The sequence below is a fragment of the Girardinichthys multiradiatus genome, chromosome X (assembly GCF_021462225.1).
Source record: "Girardinichthys multiradiatus isolate DD_20200921_A chromosome X, DD_fGirMul_XY1, whole genome shotgun sequence".
Taxonomy (NCBI): Eukaryota; Metazoa; Chordata; class Actinopteri; order Cyprinodontiformes; family Goodeidae; genus Girardinichthys; species Girardinichthys multiradiatus.
This window is the reverse complement of record NC_061817.1, coordinates 5,582,431-5,588,430: the sequence shown is the minus strand read 5'-3', so window position 1 is coordinate 5,588,430 and position 6,000 is coordinate 5,582,431. Positions and strand designations below refer to the sequence as shown.

At 41.2% G+C, this 6,000-nt stretch overlaps 1 pseudogene; it reads left to right on the top strand.

Annotated features, from left to right (window-relative positions):
* Positions 1 to 310: 310 nt before the first annotated feature.
* Positions 311 to 6,000, top strand: part of LOC124862635 — a 64,766-nt pseudogene continuing 59,076 nt past the window's right edge.

The window sequence follows — 6,000 nt, the reverse complement described above, 5'->3', positions numbered from 1 at the left end:
CTCAATGATGGCTGTGTAGAAGTGCACCATCATAGTCTTTGGCAGGTTGAATTTCTTCAGCTGCCGCAGGAAGAACATCCTCTGCTGGGCTTTCTTGATGAGGGAGCTGATGTTTGGCTCCCACTTGAGATCCTGGGAGATGATGGTTCCCAGGAAGCAGAAAGATTCCACAGTGTCAATTGTGGAGTCACAGAGGGTGATGGGGGCAGGTGGGGCTGGGTTCTGCCTGCCGCTTCATTGGAGGTTCACCTTCCAGCAGGACAACAACCCCGAAACATACAGGAGCGCTACGATGGAACTCTATGTCAACGATTTTCTAGCTGCTTTGACCCACATGTAGAAATACACTCAGGAAACAGTAAAAGGTTTAACAAGTTTATTATGAAATATAATTGAATACTGGAGAATCCAGGAACTCGCTGCTGTATGGTGAAGGGATCAATGGTAAGTAGCAGAAAATATTCTGGGTTGTTGATCTTGATATATTTTGCTGAGTTGGAGATCCACCAGAGGGGATAAGAAGAAAGATTGAAACTCTGGGAAGTAAATGGTCCAGGTAATCCTGTCTTTCTTGCACTTGAGGTAGAGGTGGCACCAGGTGGATAATCTTGGAGGCGAGCACCGTGGAGGATGAGCCAGGTTTGTTCAAAAGAAGCCTGAGGAGCCTTGAAACCCAAATGCAGCCAACTGAGAAGATAATCCATGAAGTTCTCGGGCAGAGAGAGAGTTTGGGTTTTCTGCACAAGCAGACTGGATACACAAGCTCGTAACTGGAGGCAATCTGGGAAGGAGGACACAAGAAGGTAAGTACTCAGAAAAAAAATCACAAAGATTTGTCATGGCCAGCTAGAGTTACTACTGCAGCTTAACACTCAGGCACCGGAGTGTTGGCAGCGTTGGGTTCTTAAGCTCCTCTCCTGATGAGGCTGATGGAGAACACCTGTGGACTCAGCTCCTACCGTGCGTCTGGTGCCATCTAGAGGTTGGATGGGGTTAGTAGCAGGTAAAACAGGTGAACAGAAAACTCCCAGAATATGGAAGCAAATCGTTACCATATTTAAATGAAAAAGCATTTTCAGAAATGCTTTTTCATTTTAAGAATGTGGCTGCATAGTTTGACTCATAAATGAAATTAGTAATCAATAATCCTATTTGCATTTTAATTTTCTTCTTCAAGACTGCTCATTCTTTCAATTAATTAAAATGAAAAAGAAAAAGACATTTGAGATTTATTTTTAAAATATGCCCCAGCAAATAGATACCAAAATTCAATTTGAAATGTAAAATTTGAATGTGGCTGCATTATTTGACCCATAAATAAAATTAGTAATCAATAATCCTATTTGAATTTGCATTTTCTTCTTCATGACTGCACATTTTATGCCATAATCAAAAAGAAAACAAAGCAGACATTGCTTTTTCGTGGTTTGCCCGCAAAGTACTGCCCAGAACTCGAAAACGAAAAAACATTCCGAGCTGCGGGCGCAACAGAGTGACGTCAGCAGCCGCTCTTCCTCAGCTCCCTGCTGACCGAGCTACCCATCTTGTTCAGTAGGGGGCGCTGTGCACATCTGCATTGCATTACATTGCAAACGTGCCGAGAAATTGATTGAATTGCAGCAGGACCGAGCTCAATTTGTGGCAGTGACAGGCAGAACTGGTAGTTCCGGTGGCAGGCTTATGGCCTGGGACATCCAGCGTGTTTTTAAACATTTATTTATAATTTTCTGTGAGTGACAATTCAGAATAGCCGCTTGTGCTCTATAATAAACTGGCTGTTTGTGCAATAAATCGTCATCCTTTCAACACGTCACACATACACATAGTGCTATTTATTTTCCATGTCAAGTAAATACAATCACCTTATGTTATGGGTCTAAAGTTATTTATTAAATAATCAATAATGAAATCATTATGTAAAGGTAACAGGCTATAACAACAATGACAACCCATTTGCCAATAATCAGCATCAGCTTCCACAACAACAGCAGCAACCGCATTGGCAAGCTTTTATGGTCTGTCTGGCACCTTCTGGCATCCTCGCGGAATCCCGTGCCACCCTGCGGCAGACTGTGGCAGTTCCGGTGGCAGGTTGTGCCGGAACTGCCACAATCAATGCAGACGTGGACAGCGCCCCCTACTGAACAAGATGGGTAGCTCGGTCAGCAGGGAGCTGAGGAAGAGCGGCTGCTGACGTCACTCTTCTGCGCCCGCAGCTCGGAATGCTTTTTCGTTTTTGAGTTCTGGGCAGTACTCTGCGGGCAGACCACGAAAACGAAAAAGCAATGTCTGCTTTGTTTTCTTTTTGATTATGGCATAAAATGTGCAGTCATGAAGAAGAAAATGCAAATGCAAATAGGATGATTGATTACTAATTTTATTTATGAGTCAACAATGTAGCCGCATTCTTAAAATGAAAAAGCATTTCTGTAAATGAAACAATGTAGCCGCATTCTTAAAATGAAAAAGCATTTCTGTAAATGCTTTTTCATTTGAAATATGGTAACGATTTGCTTCCATACCAGAACTCCGACCCTTGAGCTATTCAGCAAAAAATTATTTGCAGCTGTTGTAGAAGAAAAGGGTGCTTCTACAGTAAAATTGTTCTTTATGTTGTGGTGGTCTTGCAAATAAAATCCTAATAAAATACATTTCTCAGAGTAATGTCACATAATGTGAAAAGGTTTATGCTTCACCCAGAGCTTTCACGCTTCCCGTCACTACTGCCTTCCTCTTAAGGTGGGAGCTCCGGTGTCTGTGTGGGCAGAGCCGGATGGAAGCTGTGGGAGGAGCTGCAGGATAAACAGAGCTGAGCTGGGGTTCTGTGATCAGATGACTCTCTGAAGCAGCTCAGGATGGTGGTGAAGCTGGAGAAAGACTGGGAGGGAGGCAGAGGAAAGGCTGGGGGCCAGAAAGAAAAGGACCAGGTATGAGCACACTAAGAAACATCTAGTACTCATCCCGTGGCTCTCAGGGGGGAAATAGCGCTGCATTCCTGGCAGATTATCTCAGCCATGTCCAGTCAGACTGAGGAGGGACACACCAGTGTTAGAAGAACTGTTCCTGTGCTAGCAGGAATCAGAGAGATATACGTTAACTCACTTACGTTTCTCTTTTTCACATTTTGTAACTGATAAACTTTGCAAAGGAAAGCTTTTGTTACAGATTTATTACAGCACATAGCTGTTAGTGCATACATCAGTGGATTTACAGCGGAAGAGCAGAGATGGAATATAGACAAACTGCTTCTGTTTTAAAACTACAATAGTCAAGGAAGAGCAGCATCTCTGCAGCTGGCTACATCTGCAGATAGCCCAACTAATTAATATGCTAATTGATCAGCTTGGTATTCTACACTGTTTGGTTCAGACAATAAAAAGGTATAATATTCTGCACAAACAGCGCTTCAAAAGTACTAAAAAGTGTAGCTGCTGATTGGTCCATATATTTGCTTTAGTCAGTCAAAATCAAAATAATGATTGTTGCAGACAACATTATTAAAACTGTAATAAAATGATATAATGTTTTAGGAAAACTGCTGCTTTTCTGTTTTAATTCCAAACAGCCCATGGCTCATTAAAGGGCAGACTTACAGGACTTGTCTTTTGTTTTTCCTTTAATGACAAGTTTGAGACATAGTTGGAATTGTTTGTCTGCTCCAACACTTCAACCTGTGAATTGACATAATGACAAAGTATGCAGGTGTTAGTCCACTGTTAGAATAGACTGCATTCACATTCATTTTTTGTAACTTTCTTTGAACTATGCATCCTTAATCAGGCTGCGCATGCATGACCTCTGACTTATTTAACATGACAAATACTACTCCAGGAGAGGGTAGGTTCGAGGCTGTAACTTTAGCTGTCACCTAATAGCAAGTTTGACATAAATGAATTATGTTTCTGTTTATTTTTGTTTGACATAGGAGCTGACTCCAGCTAGATTAAAACTTGCCTTATGTTCTAAATCCTGATTAAATTTCACTCAGGCAATTTATAATGAGAACAAACAGACCTCATAAAAGGGTACAGTATTGTTGTTCTGCATTTTTAGATTTGCCTTCTCATAGCAGGAAACATAAGAGTTCAACTTGGTAAATTTTCCACACCCTGCATACATGTTAGCTCACAGACAAATTTGGCCAGGTGACTTTGAAGTACTGATCTTTTTTATGAGATTTTCCTGCTACAGGTTAAATTGTGAAAGCAGATCTGGAATTACAGTGGCTTGAAAAAGTATTGAAGTATATGTCCCGTTTCAACCAAAAACTTGTGTGTTTTACTGGGATTTTAAATAATAAACCAACACAAAGTAATTCATCATTATGAAGAGGAAGGAAAGTGATACATGGTTTTCAAACGTTTTACAAAGTATGGCATCTACTTGTATTCAGCCCCTTTTACTCTGATTCAGATAACATTATCTGATCATGGAGAGAGGATGGACCAACTGCAAATCTACCAAGACATGGGACATCCACCTAAAATGGTTGGCCAGGCAAGGGGAACATTAACGAGGGAAGCAGCCTTTGGTAACTCTGGAGGAGCTGCAGTGAACAGTTCTCAGTTCACTGCAGCCCTGGACGCCACAAATCTGGCCTCAATGAAAGACAGGCAATAAAAAACAGAGAACCCTGACACTGCACATCACTTTAAACAAACCATGCCCAAGGTGACACATAGCGGTAGCAGCATCTTGCTGTGTAGATTATTTTCTTCAGCAGGGACAAGGAAGCTGGTAAATCCTACAGATTGCAGAGGCAATAGAAAAAAATATAAAACTTACCAGTCAGTTATTGTTTTTATACAAATTCAGTCTGTGCAGAGTTGGCGCCCCCTGCTTGCTGTTGAAAATAGGTAAGTGGGTTTGACATGCTTTGTATTTCATGCAGAAATAGGGGCTTTCGAAATTCTACACATGAAAAAGGCTTTTCATCATAACCATAAACACTATTATATTTGCCAATCCCTTCTGAGCAACACTAAAGGCTGTCCAAGTACCACCGGTGGTTTTGGACCAACGTTAAACAACAATGGCTTTAGATTACAGGTTTAGCAAGTAAATTTGTCTTTTTTAATAACTGAGCCTGAGTCACTGCTGGGGCCACAACTTACCTTGTCACCAACAGAACATGAGTTCTTCTTAATCTTAGTTGTTTTCAATGGGCACATATCCAGATTGGTGAATTCTGTGTTTTTATTGCTTCATTGTGGATCAGTTGATTGCTGGAGATATTAATCTTGGTTTGCAGATACAGTAGCTGAGCATCCCTGACAGGTGGTGGATGAACAGAAGTTCACGTTTAGTTTTAAAATGTACTCAGCGGTGAGCAACAGGTAGTTTCCAGGTGTGTCTGTTAGATGAAAGCTTTCACATGAGATGATGAAATGTCTGGGCTTATGAAAGGTTTTTATGCAGCATTATGTCAATCCTTTTGTAAAGTTCCACAAACCAGTTTTCACAGAACGCTTCAAAATGTGCAAGTACAACCAGGGATTTGACAACTATAACGCAATCCACTGTGTGGCCAACAAGCAGCAGACTGGTAGAACCCGTTTTGTCACAGTAACCTGACAGGATATCTTTCTGGAACACCTGCCTAATCTTGTTGAAACAAAGTCAAGCTCTGAAGTGGTAATAAAAGATAGGTGGAAAGCTAGGTTGCAACATCTTGCATAGCATGTTAAGAAAAATGATTTGCAAGCTAGCACATGTGTTGTATACCAACGAGCCATAACCCTGATTAAGACTTTGTTTGAGGCTAGATATAGCATATAAAGGACACAGAACCATTTATTCTCAGTCACTTAGGGTTATCAAAGAAAGAGAGAGAGAGAGACGAACAAGGTGTGGCGAACACAAGGAACCAGCCACGAACAGAGACACCAAACCAACTAATATACTGGGGAAAGACAAAGGCAAGTAATCAAGGGAACTGAGAACAGGTGCGACAAGGAGGCAAGGGGGCAGAAGGAACAGGTGAAACAAATAAACAATAAA